The 12946-nt window shown below is 41.6% G+C and overlaps 1 protein-coding gene across 3 annotated transcripts in view; it reads left to right on the top strand.

The window, feature by feature from the left end:
• Positions 1–1463: 1463 nt before the first annotated feature.
• The window catches only part of DLGAP1 (DLG associated protein 1), a 395614-nt gene continuing 384131 nt past the window's right edge, over positions 1464–12946 (top strand). For all 3 annotated transcript variants that reach the window (XM_053984133.1, XM_053984159.1, XM_053984150.1), the window contains exon 1: positions 1464–1623. The gene's annotated coding sequence lies outside the window, so the exon portion shown is untranslated. The remainder of the gene's footprint in view (positions 1624–12946) is intronic.

Below are 12946 nucleotides of genomic sequence, written 5' to 3' on the forward strand. Positions count from 1 at the left end.
TTTTAAATAGACTGACCAATTTTTTCCCCACTCAATTGGTTGACCACTTGCTAATTAACATAATTATCAACAGATTAGAATTTCCTACCATATGCAGCCTGTAGATACAACCTACACTTGTAATTAAAAACGTCAATAACACTTCATCCTTTCCTCCTTTTATTACCCCTGAGATATTACAGCTGCCTTGTCCATTACAAACAACAAAAAGCAATAGTATAAACAGCACACCTGATATCCCCACCAATTTTTTTTCCATACTTGTCATATAACAAACCTTTTTCTATGACTAATATTATCTTCTAGTCCATATGTATTACTTTTTTGGTACAAAAAAAAAAAAAAAAAAAAAAAAAACACCGAGTGCATTTCTCACTGACTTTTCCTTGTTTGAGGCTTAAAAAAAATCACATCTTGAAACTTGCTGGTATGACTCACTAGTAAATTTAGGACAATAAGAATAATTTGAGCATTCTGTTAGCTCATATTCTGTTCTAGCTATTTTGTAAATTTTATGTCAAAATCTCATTTATATGCATATATGCCACTACAGAGCCAAATGATGGATATAGTATTTACTAATTAGCAGATAAGTGATTTGAACCACTGTTCAAACACCTTTTATTAAGTCATACACCCTGGCTGAAATTTAAGTGTCCGTGGATCACGCGAGGATCAGGGTGCCCGCACCGTGGCCTGGATGAGCACAGCCTTTTTCACTTTCTATACTCGCTACCACAAACATTTATAGTCACACCTGCAGCTCTCACAGACGCTCCGCACCTGCAGCCCCCTCGCCCCCCGATCCACAGCAGTGCCGCCGGGCACCCCACGCAAGGACAGCGGGCGACCGGCGTGCTTTGTGGGGTCCGTCTGTCGCGCCCCCGCCTACAGCAGCACCCCCGGGGAAACGCCATCCCCGCTCCCACTGCCCCCGTCCTCCCCGGCTCAGCTGGGACCCCTGGGAGGGCGCATCCCAGTCCCACGCGGGGCATCCTCGCTGCCCAGGGGATGCGTCAGGGAGGCGTTTTTGGGGCAGAAACATTGGGGGTTTTTCTAGCTGCTTCCCGCAGGGCTCGGGTAGCCCGGGGTGCAATGGAGTCCCCTGGGACGGAGGCCCTGAGGGTCTTTCCCGAAGGCATGTCCTTGGGAGCGGGCGGGAAGGGCGGCTGGGCGTGCGGAGCTGGCGCGGAGGGGCAGCCCGGCCGCCGCCGTAGTAAGAGAGCTGCTCCTCCGGTGGTTGGGCTGAGGAGCGCTGGGCTCCTCCTCCTCGTCCCCCCCAGCAGTGCACAGCCGGGCGTGTGACTGACGAGTCTCCCTCCGTCTATCTTTTTCTCTTTTTTTTTTTTTTTTTTTTTTTTTTTTTGCCATGGGTACACACACCGAGACACGCACATGACAGCACTTGGGTGCCAGCGCCGGTGCATCGCCAGGAGGGCTGTGCTTCACTCCGGGCACGCACACACGCATGCTGCTGCTGCTTCTGCTGCTGGAAGTCTTTCTACACGGGGATTAGCAGCCGCCTCTTCGCTCTCTGTATTTCCCTGTCTCTTTCTTCTCCCTTCCTTCCCTTCCTCTTTCTCTCCCTCAAAAGCCTGACTGACGGACGGCGGGCAGGAAAAGGTAAATGCGGGCGTGCTGTTTGCTGACGATACGGAGGGGTGATGGTGTTAGCGGCGTGCTGCGCGGTACGCCCTCGGCTCGCCGGGCAGCCTGCCTGCCTTGCCTGCCCTCCCGCCGCGCCGGCGGCTGCCGCGGCCGCCGCTCCCCGACTCTTCGCGGTCGGGGGATCGGGTTTTGCCGCGAGAGGTTTGGTTTCCCCAGCCCCCACTCCTCTCTCTTCCCCCGGGCTGCGAGGTAGAGAGGTTCCCCGCTATTGTGCTGCTCGCACTTGGCACCGCGGGTGCGAGCGTGCGGGAGCGCTTAGCCAAGGGTTTCGCGGGAGGAGGCTGGCTATTAATTGCTGTCTGCGCGGAAGAGGAGAGCGCTTCCCCTGGCACGGAACCTGGGCATTATTTATTAATCGGAGCTGGAGGGTGGCAACGGGAGGACTCGTCGTCGTCCCCGTGTCGTGTTCCCCCTCGCCGTTTGCTGCATCATTCAAATGAGTAATTCTTAAGTGGCCTTGCGTTGCGGGCCACTATCCCCCCATCCGCGGAGATTCTGCCAGCCGCCGTGCACTGCCGTCCTCCTTTGCCCGGGGGAGCGCCCCCTTCCCCGGGGAGCCTGCGGGCAAGCGGCGGACATCGGCCGCGCCGAGTCCTGCTCCGCCGGCCCCCGCAGCCCCGCGCGGCTCCGTAAATAGTTGTCGGCACTTGCTCGGGCCGAGTTTGTCCCGCGTCCCTCCCCGGCAGGACAAGGACAGCGGGGTGGATATTTGCCTCCCCCCTCGGCGAAGCCCGCGTGGTGCGGGATCCCGTGGATCCGAGAGGTCCGGCGCAGCCCCGCCGAGGGGACCGCGTCCCGCCACACTCGCACGGACCCCAGTCCAGACTTCCATCCCCAGAGGCGCGGGTGCCTGGGTGTGCGCTTCAAGCCGGCAGGGGACAGGAGGGAGGCGGTGCTGCGGAGCCTGCCCCCCCGGGCCGCTCGGGCAGCGGAGCTTCCCCGCCGCGGGGAGGGGGCGGTCAGGCGGGCAGCACGCCCCGGGCAGGCGCACCCCCTCAGGACGGCTCCGGCTCCAGCGCGGCTCAGGCGCGGGCGTTTAGCGGCGAAGAGCCCCGGGGATAGCATGGGCAGCCCCCGGGGTGGAGGTTAAAGCGCCTCCCGGGGAGGGCAGGCATCCCTCTGCCCTGCTGGTGCCCATCGCCTCCCGGGCAGTGGGACCGGCACCGCCGCTCCTCGCCCTATAGGTGCTGGAGCGGACTGGCCCCGGCTGCCGCTGGCCCCCCGTTCTTCCTCTGCCGGGAAGCGAGGCATTTAGAAGGTCCGTTATGTAATTACGACTATTTTTTTTTTTTTTTTTTCCCCCTTTCTTGTTGCTGTTTCTAAACCCGGCTCAGGATACCGGCAAGGAAACGGCTACACTGTGCTTGTTTCTGAAGGAAGCTGATAGTTTTATTTGATCTCGGAGAAAAAAAAAAAAAGTAATATTTAAGCGCTTTGGTACCACACACATGATTGATTTTTGGTTAATCTCATCTCATTCATGTTATTTTCTATACATGTCAGTGGTACCTAAATATGTGGTTAAAGACAGAAAGCCAAGAAAAGAAAAGAGAGAGAGAATAGTAAGAGAAGCAAAATCCGTGAGAACTGTAGTGGACAGCATACAAAGTTGGTTATTAAAAAAAAAAAAAAAAAAAAAGTAGTTCTTTAACTTATAGCCTACTTACAAGGGAAAGGTAGGTGTGCTTGCAGGCATGGTGTATTCTCAGCTTGTTGTATTGGATTGTATTTCAGTGTTAATGCACCTTTAAAAAGGCAACACTAATTTCTACTCCTGTGTGGGTCCAGTGTAGATGCTTAAGGCATTTCCCCTCCCTTAAAAGACATTGTGAGTTTGAGCATTGTTCACTGATCCAAGAGGTCCAGAAATCTAAAGGGTGCATAATGAAAAAGAAATAGGATATATATTTGAAGATCAAATTGCTGCTGATAGTAATGACTACATGAAAACTATGAATGGCAACAACACAATTCCTTGTTTTCTTCTGTTACAGCTTACTTGTCTGTCTGATACTGCATATTTCAGATAACTATGAATTAGGTAACTAAATTATGTATTTAAATTAGGTAACTATTTAAATTAGTATGAAATAATTAAAACATACGGGAGCTAAATATGCTGTTTATTAGAGAGCTTATCAAGTACTTTAAAGTGTGCAGTAGTCTTTCATTATATATATGTGTGTGTGTATATCCTTGTGATTTAAAGTTTTCTTTTACTTCACCATAACTCTATATAGTTTAATTCAAGGCTCATTCTGTCTGTCTCTTGTGGGATTAACTCTTGGAAGCATATCAATGTAATCTGTGTATGTTAAGCCTTGCAATGTTCTTTCTGTAAAGGTGGTCCATCTCAGTGCAGCTCTGGCTAGTGATGTTTCCACCTGGAAATACAAAAATAATTAATGAGATAGTGTAATAAATGAAAGTAATCCCACACCAAGGAAGAATCCATGAAATTTTTCCATTGTCATTTTCACCCTGATCTCATACTACACAGTAACTAAAATTTTCACCCAAATTGTGAGAGACCGATGCAGTGCCCTGAGACTGGCATTGCCGTTTTAAGTAGATGAGATTTCAAGGTACTTTAAAGTGAGATAGTTTATTCAGCCCTTAATCTCTGTAACCAAACTTAATTTTTAGTGCCTCAGTTGTATTATCTCTCAAGATTTAAGAAAGCTATTTTTGTCAGGGGCACGTAATTAATACTTGTTCTCCTCTTATGCCAGATTTTGCACTTGTGCATAAAGCTCATCCAAAGAAACCTGAAAAGTGGATCTCCATGGTAACGAGAGAGAGAGAGAGGATTTTCTCCCTCACCATAGGTCAAGACCAGGCGCCTACCCATTCCTTAACTTGTAGCAGCATTCATTGGCACCTTCCTCTCTGTGGTTATTTTGCCTCCTGGGGTGTGCTTTTACTGGTGCCTCATACTTCCAGAGTGAGAATGATGCTACGCTGGATGAGCACAGCTTCTGTGTTTCTCCCTGCCCTAATCCTCCCTTCTGCTTGCATTGTATTTAAGTGCTTCTGTACCTATATGATTTTACTGTGGGATTTTGGGAAATGGCTTGTTTTCCCTGTACGATTTTTGTTTTGAAGACCTGTCTTGTCTCCAAATCTGTATAATAGCTGACCGAACCTTACTTGTTAGTCCTCTTCAGAATAAAGTGCGTTCATCTCCTTTTTCCCTTTATTTGTCTGTGCTGGTTTTGGAGTTTTAGGTGTTTCATAGCAGTAAAAGCAGTCTACTTCTTCTCACCTGGGAGCATGGCTGAGTTTAATTTTTTTTCAGTCAGTATGTGAGATGTGATACCAGGGTTACTGTTTAGAGATGTTCAGCATAGAAATCCTTTATTTTGCCCTAACTCTGTCATTACAGAGCAGCAATATGGAACAACTATTTCTGGGGGAATTGCTGGGAGTTTTTTTTTTTTCCCTTTCTCTTCTTTGAAGAACTGTCTACCTAGACGGTCTCTCTTTCGAAGTTGAGATGAAGTGAACACATTTTATTCTAGATTATCCTCTAGTCAGATACTTAAAACTTTCACAGAGGAATGTAACATATTTTCTATTTCCATTCTCCTTTCTGTACTCAGTTTTTGAGGCTACGATCTCATGAGAGGATACCAAGTGGCTCCCTTAGGCTGCTGGTGCACCAGGTCTCTCTGGGCATATTTACAGGTCTTTTGCCTTTCCCTGTAACATATCTTGGGATAATTTGAAAACATCTGCTAAAGCAACTATCTTAAGACAGCAGTCATCATTTGTCACTGCGCAATATGTCATTTGTGGCTCTCTAATTGGAAGACAGATGCTGATGCTGACTTTGGCCTTCCTAAACTGTCTAGTTGGCAGATTGTCTGTAGAAACACTTTGTAGTGCTTTGAAATCACACATTGTATTTCTACTTTTCTGCATTTGCGTGTTTCTTAAAGGATTGCCTGTGCCATTTGAAAACCTGCTCAAGAAACCATAATGATAGCAGCTAGTACATTCATAATCTGTCTTTCCAAGTAAATTTGACTTTATGTATCTCTCCAGTGTCTTCTGGCTAGGTAAAAGCCATTTGTAAAGAGTTGCCTATGTATCTTTTTCTTTAGCCTTTGTCTATGAGTAATTTCTGATCTCTTGCTGCCTGATGCCCTGTCCCTGTATTGATGGTATTTCAATGAATGTTACTCATTCCAGTTGTTTCCCTCTTTTTGAGAATTTAGCTTCACCCTTAACTAAGGAGGTTCTTCATCTTCTGATTTCTTATGCTAAGGAAACTAGGGATTTGAGAAATTAACTTCTATCTGTGTGAAGGAAATGTACATCTAGATGCCTAGATCCAAGCTTTGAACCTCAGTTTCCATGGTTCAGGTGACAAGCGCATGTGTCATCAGCTCATAACTCAGATCATAATAAAGATCTCAGTAGTTACAGATGGTGTCTTATACCTAGAAGGTGCTTTTTTAAACTTTGTGGGTTAATTTTGAATGTAGGTTGCAGTAGCTTGAGTTGACCTGCAACATCTTACCGGTTTCAGCATCTTAATATCCTGACGTATTGACTCTGCTGGATCAAGTCAAGGATCTCTTGATTTTTATTTTTTTCCTGTTATGGAAAGAGGAAATAAGAGGGTGAGGATCCCCAAAAACTTTGTCCATCAATTGTGCTTGAAAGCCTATTAATTGTTCTGGGTATACATCCTCACTGAAGGCATTCCAAGGAATGTGCTGATAGGATGGTAGCTGAGTTACTTTTTCAAAAGAAGGGAGTAGTTTTTTCAACCAGCTTCCTGACTGTGACTTCAGTAGCTAATTCTGTGCTTGTTCACACTTTTTTCCCATGTGTCTGTTTAGTTGTGCAGGTGGAACAGGGTAATGTATCTGACTGGAGGTCAATAACAATAAGAGACAATGATTGGCAGTCTCACCTACCTTTGTCATGGTAACTTCAGTTTTAGCAGTGTGCATCAAGCACTGAAAGTCTACACTGAGAATTGCTATCTCACTACTGCTCTGTGTGTTTCTTTTGTCTTGTCATCAGGGGAAAAAGGAAGAAAAAAGTTAAAGAAGGGTGGACATGAAGTCAAGGTGTCTTTGTGGTAGTGGTCTCAACAGTATCTTTTCATTTATAGCTGGTCAACAGACAGTGTGCAATTGCCTTTGTCCAGCTGGAAGTATTGAGAGTCAGCGTGCTCTATGGATGCAAGGTGTCCCTCAAATGTCCAAAGTGTGTGAGAATCTCTATCTTCTTTCCGTCCTGCAGCAGGAAGAATTTTGAAGTCCCTGTAGCATACCATTCACATAGGATTGCCTTCATTTTGTGGTTCATAGAGGAATGCAGCTTCTGGTTCTGTGGTGCTGGAACTGCATTGGTGCAAGTGTTTCACAAGGGCTTCAGAGATCCTTTGTTGTCATCAGTCTGTGTCTTCTGGCTATTTATTGGTTGGGCATAATGCTCAGGGCATGGTTTGGTTCTTTAAAGGTGTCAACTGTTCTTGCATCTGGTTTACTTCCAAAATGTTGCAGGGTTTTGCTTCTCTCTCTTTACTTTTTCTTTTTTTTTTTTTTTTTTTTTGTGTGTGACTGTATGCCAGAACATCACTAAATTCTGTTATCAGATCCCATTTTCTAAGAACATACTATAGGACTGGGTCTGAGCAATTTGATCTATTGGAAAGTGTGCAGTCCCAAGATAGGAATGGGATGGCAATGGAATTAATGATCTTTAAGGTCCCTTCCAACCCAAACTATTGTGTGGTTCTGTGATATACCTCACTGTTCCTTCTAACAGATCATTACTTGCAGACAAGTGTTTACTGCCAAATTGATATACAATTTTGTAAATAATATTGATGAGTATCCCAATGGACCTTTTTAGTGGCAATGGGATGGCAAAGTAGAATTAAAATAAGAAAAAATCACCAAGGAAGGAATGAAGGAGGTAGAATTAGGAGAATTTATTGTTATTTCATATAAATTAAGTATTGCAAACATCATCAAAACAATTTAGATTAAAAAATGAATGATAATTCTGCAATTCCATTCATGGAAGAACTGTACAACCATAAAATGTAATATTTGAGAAGACTATTAAAATTATTTTCTGAGGAAAATATCCCAAATATTCAGATGGCATCTGTCCTTTTATAACAGCAGCAAAGTAGCTAGTGATTACTAGTCTAGTGATACTTTGAGAAGTATCATATGTATATCATTGTATGAAGTCAAATACTCTAGAAGAAAAGATGCAATGTCTGTTTAGGTGGATTTCTTAAAAATTATGATACGGATATCTACATGAAAAAATAAACTCAAGTGGAATTATAAACTGGAGATGAAACCTTTTTCTCACACATTTGGATCTTGCTCTTCCTTGGAAAAAGAACCAGAGCAGGTTTCTTTTCTTAGCAACAACAACAACAACAACAACAAAAATACCCAGCAACTACTAAATATTGCACTAGGAGAGACTACTGAATGGTATTCAAACCAACTGGCTGATCTGTTAGCTCAGGAAAAATAAAAAAATTTAATTCCTGAAATACTACAAACATATTTGTGTAGAAATTATGGTTGCATCTTTCCTTTTGTTTTGTTTTTGAGTTTTTTGGTCCATCACAACTACTTCAAATATTACATTCTTTGTAAAGCTGTTTCAATTTCCATGGAATGTCCTTTACAGAGTCGCAGTGGCATGGTAGTTGACAAGCATTCACTTCACCTTGGGTAGAAATGTTAGTTGGAGTTTCATACTGTGATGGTGTGTGGGCTGACTTCCGTAATTATTTGTATGTTGACCTAAGTCTCTATAGAATGATATAAATGTCCCCACTGGGAATCTTCATGCTGTGTTTTGCAGGAAGAGTCATACAGCAGCATTATATATGAACAAAAGCTAAATATGAGGACGTTCTGCAGTATTCAAGTACTTTAGTCATTTACAAAGCAGGTAGCACATGAGGTACTTCTAAAATCAGTGCAGTATGCTGCAAAATAATTAATGTGTTATGTTGAATTTCTTTCTGGAGGATGTTTTTGACAGAATCGAGGCAAAATATGAGAGTATACTAAAGTTCTTGACCTGATCCTTTGCTCTTTATGCTGACTGGCATTTTGAGCATGAACTGCAGGAGCAGGCTGCCTGCCCTCTATTAGATGTTAAATGTTGAGCACCAGTTGGTCAGACCCATATTGGAGGGGTTTCTTTAATGTGAAAAAATGCTGAAATGCAGCAGCAACGTTTGTGTGTGTTAGACCAGTAGACACAAATATTTTTTAAGAGATTACTCAAGGATCACAGCACTTCTACAGGACTTAGGAGAAATGGGTTGCATCGTGTTTCTTTATTCTAAATTTCTGGTCCTTCTATGACAACACACAGCAAAGCATAGTGAGAGAAATATGAACCTTCATCTCAGTGCTCATTTCAGTTTCTTTTGGAACTAAAAAGAAATTTTGTATACAATGAGAAGAAGATTTTCCAGTAATCAATTTTTCTAGCATACTTTGCACGTTTATAGAAACTCTTAACTTGTTTTTACTATTTAACTGCATCTGTAGTTTACTTTGACCTGCAGTAGGACCAAAAGTAACTGGTTCATTTTCCCAAGGACTTGCAGTTTCTTTAAGAGTAGAGAAACTAATAGATAGAAAAGTCTACAAATGTAAATGTTATTTGCTTAAAAGCTTCAATATTTTTATTCTGTAATGGTGTCATGCTAAAGTTTATTTTCATATTTAACATACTACATAATTCAGAACAAAAGCTGCCAGTGGTCTATGCACAGCTCCCAGGGATCTCTCTGCAATGTTTCCCTGATGAAAGAAAAAATGCTTTAACCTGAGGATACTGCAGAAAACCCCAGTATTTTACTTTATTGCAAATTAAGATATACTGATGAATAAATTGTTTGTGGATTTTTTTTTCTTGGTTCAACTGCGATTCTTGTTTGTCTGTTTTTATACAGAATTGGGATCATTGATTGTTTGTGGTATAATTAATTAATTAATTAACAGGTTTGCCAGATCTAGTTTAGCTTTTCTGGCTTTGTTAGCATACAGAGTCCGTGCAGCTGATTTATGCATGGGTTTGAACAGATGCTGAATGAGGCAGTGTCCTGGTTTTGAGAAATTTTGTTTGGTATTTTTTTACTGTTTTGTATTAAAATATGAACATCGTGTTGACTCTGGTTTTGTGTGTACATGCGAGCCTTGTGCTACTGTAGAACATAAATTATTTCAGTTTTATCTGATGGTTTTACCTTAGCGTTTAGTCTAACCATAAACTGCTCTGAACTCATCTTTCCTGCCATATCCAGCTCATGGCAGCTACTGCCCACGTTAGCAATATGCTTGATAAATGTGGAGTACCTCTTCAGGCTCACATATGCTTTGAATTTAGGTTTAAGTCAGGACTGATTTTTTGATGGGGATTTTTTTTTTCCTCAACCATATGGATAACACAAGTGAGTGAGTTCCCTTTAAACTCCCTTACTCTTGATGTTGATCTCTCCCTGCTCTTTGGTTTTGTAGGGAAGGCTGAAGAGAAGCCGGGATTAGCTGTTCAGGCATGTGGGACACTTCAAAGATTTTTTTGTTGCCTTTCTGGTGGAAGCAATGAGAACTTCAAGGAGGAAAGGTGAATTCCTTTCTGGAAGGTGTTGAAGGCAGTAAGTGCACTCCTCACTCACATCTCAGGACTGAAGAGGCCACTTTAGCTATTGTCATCAGGTGGCCTGGAGAACAGTAATTGATAGACCTGGTGTGTTAAGTCAGCAGCAGCACGCAAAGCCCAGGTGGGTCAGACCTATGGTGGTGCTCACTTGACTGCACACAGGACAGACTCAGCTGTCACAAGTCTACTTCTCAGGAGTAGTCACTCAGTGGGTGTGTTATTAGACAGTTTTTCTGGATAGTCATGGTGACTGGCCAATATTTTGGGGGCACCAGTGGCACAGTTACACTGCACTCATATTTTTTATAATAGCAAGCACCCTGTATTCTTGGTGAAGGAAATAGTATTGATGCAGGCAGACACATGCCTTCCACCGTGTATGTAGCCAATATGTTGTTTAGTGTACCGTGTTATATGGCTGAATAAATAAACACAAGATGCCTATAATAGATCTGAATTGGAAAATCTAATATGATAATGCTTTTCCCAGTACTAGCAGAGCTCAGTAATTTATTACTACAATTTGGTGTCATGGATATGATTCATTCTATTTTAGTGGATGAAAACAAATTGCTTTACATTTGTGTAGTAATTTATTACTCAAAGCTGAATGTGTGCTTTGTGTGATACTGAGATTCTTGAAAAAGTTAAATTTATTTTGTTTATATGTATTTTAGGAGGGGAAAAATGGTAAATTTTTCATACTACTACATACTATTTAAACAATCATCATGTTTAATTCAGCAGTCAAGAGGACAAGAATAGTTCTTGATCCAGTTGAATTTCAATGACAAATCATGCTGGAGCTAAACTGGGTTCTCCGAACATCTGACACTAAACCTGTGTGTAACCCAAATACTCAGTCACTTTCCAGTTTGTCCATCTGTAATATGATTTTTTTATTAAGCTAAGCTGCTTGCTGCGTGTTTTGTGTTGGAAAAAGTTAAGCCACAGTATTAGAAAGAAAATGTTTAAATATGTTGATCAGTACGTGTGTTCCACATCTTATCTGTTTAAGATAGCTAAATAATTTTTAAAAAATCATTTTGCTTCCCCCTTTGAATTTGCAGCTTAGTCATGGATTGTTGCCCACAATTTCATGGAGCCTAATCATGTAGTCCTTTTTTAATAGATTCCCTTATTATCATTACAATATACCACCTAAAGTAAGTAAATTAATTCAGTGGAGTCTCTCTGGAGCTAAGTTTGTGTGTGTGCTGGAAAATTAAGTGTGGAAAATGTAGTATTAATGGTTATTTTGTTAAGCATTTTCTTAGAGTTTGCATGGACATATTTTAAGTAGGATTAATTTTTTGTATTTATTGCTAGGTCAAATACTTTTTGAAAGTAGGATGAAATTAGTCATATTTTATCTAACAACTACTTTTAACTAATTCTGCTTGTGCTGATAAAGGTGTAATTAAACAAAATATATACTGAACAAAAAACATTGGGAAAAATACCTTCAAAACTCTGTATTTTATCTAAATAGACCAGATGACCAGATCTTGTTCCTCTTTATGCATCTACTGTATAGCATCAATACAAAACAGAAATGTATTTTCAGTACAGTTTATTTCAGTCAATGCAAAGTGCAGAAAACTGGGTTTGTGACTGTTGTGTTTACAGGGAGGTAAGTGGGATGAAAGCAGGAATGGATTTGACTTAATGCTAGATTCAAGTAGGTGGAAATGTGAGTAACATAAAGCCAAATGAAGACCTGTGTTTCTTATGTAATTTCTTTTTTTCAGCATCTACTATTTGAAGATTTTTAAAATTTGCCTCGCTCTGGACTGTTTGGGTTTTGTTGAGGAAGAGAGGGGTAGAAGTTAAATATCTGGATAGTGGAACATACAGCAACTGAAGGGAAGAAAAGACAGACAAAAAAACCCCAAAACAAACCAACAGAAAACTCAAGGTCTTCACTTAACAATAGTTTCCTTAGCCAGTTAAGGAATGAATTTGAATTTTAGGATCCTAAGGTTTACTACATTGCACATGAAGCCTCAGAATAGTCCATGAGTAAAGCAAGAGCAGAATGTGTGTATGAAATGTCTTAATGCATATCACAACTGGCAAATCCTTTGTGGTCAGGACACAGTAATACATGAGATGTGTTCTCTGTCTCCTCCTCAGTGACCTATACAATATTGTCATCCCTGTTACAGTAACAACATTGTCATTATTTATTTGGCAGTAATGAGTCTGAGTTCAGCAAGGAGAAATGAGTTCATAGGAAAATTGTTTTACATAACAGAAAATCACATCACACTGAAGTGGTACAGATAATTTCAGAGTTTTCCTTGCACGCTTTGTGGCAAGTGAACACATAATTTGAATTCATTTTATAACATGATGAAGATGTATAACCAAGGACAAAGATTAAACAATTTAAACTTATGCTTTTATATTTGCAAATATTTACACTTTTATTTATAACATCAGTTCCAAATGCATTTCCTGTTTCAGATACGATAAATAGACTTTTTCTACTTTCTGGCCATATCTGGTAATACAAGTGAAAATAGCACAGTAATTTGGACACAGAACATTGAAAAAAACATTATGGTCCTGAACAAATTGTAACATGCTGCATATTCCCTAAATA

This window comes from Vidua macroura, chromosome 1 (assembly GCF_024509145.1).
Source record: "Vidua macroura isolate BioBank_ID:100142 chromosome 1, ASM2450914v1, whole genome shotgun sequence".
Taxonomy (NCBI): domain Eukaryota; kingdom Metazoa; phylum Chordata; class Aves; order Passeriformes; family Viduidae; genus Vidua; species Vidua macroura.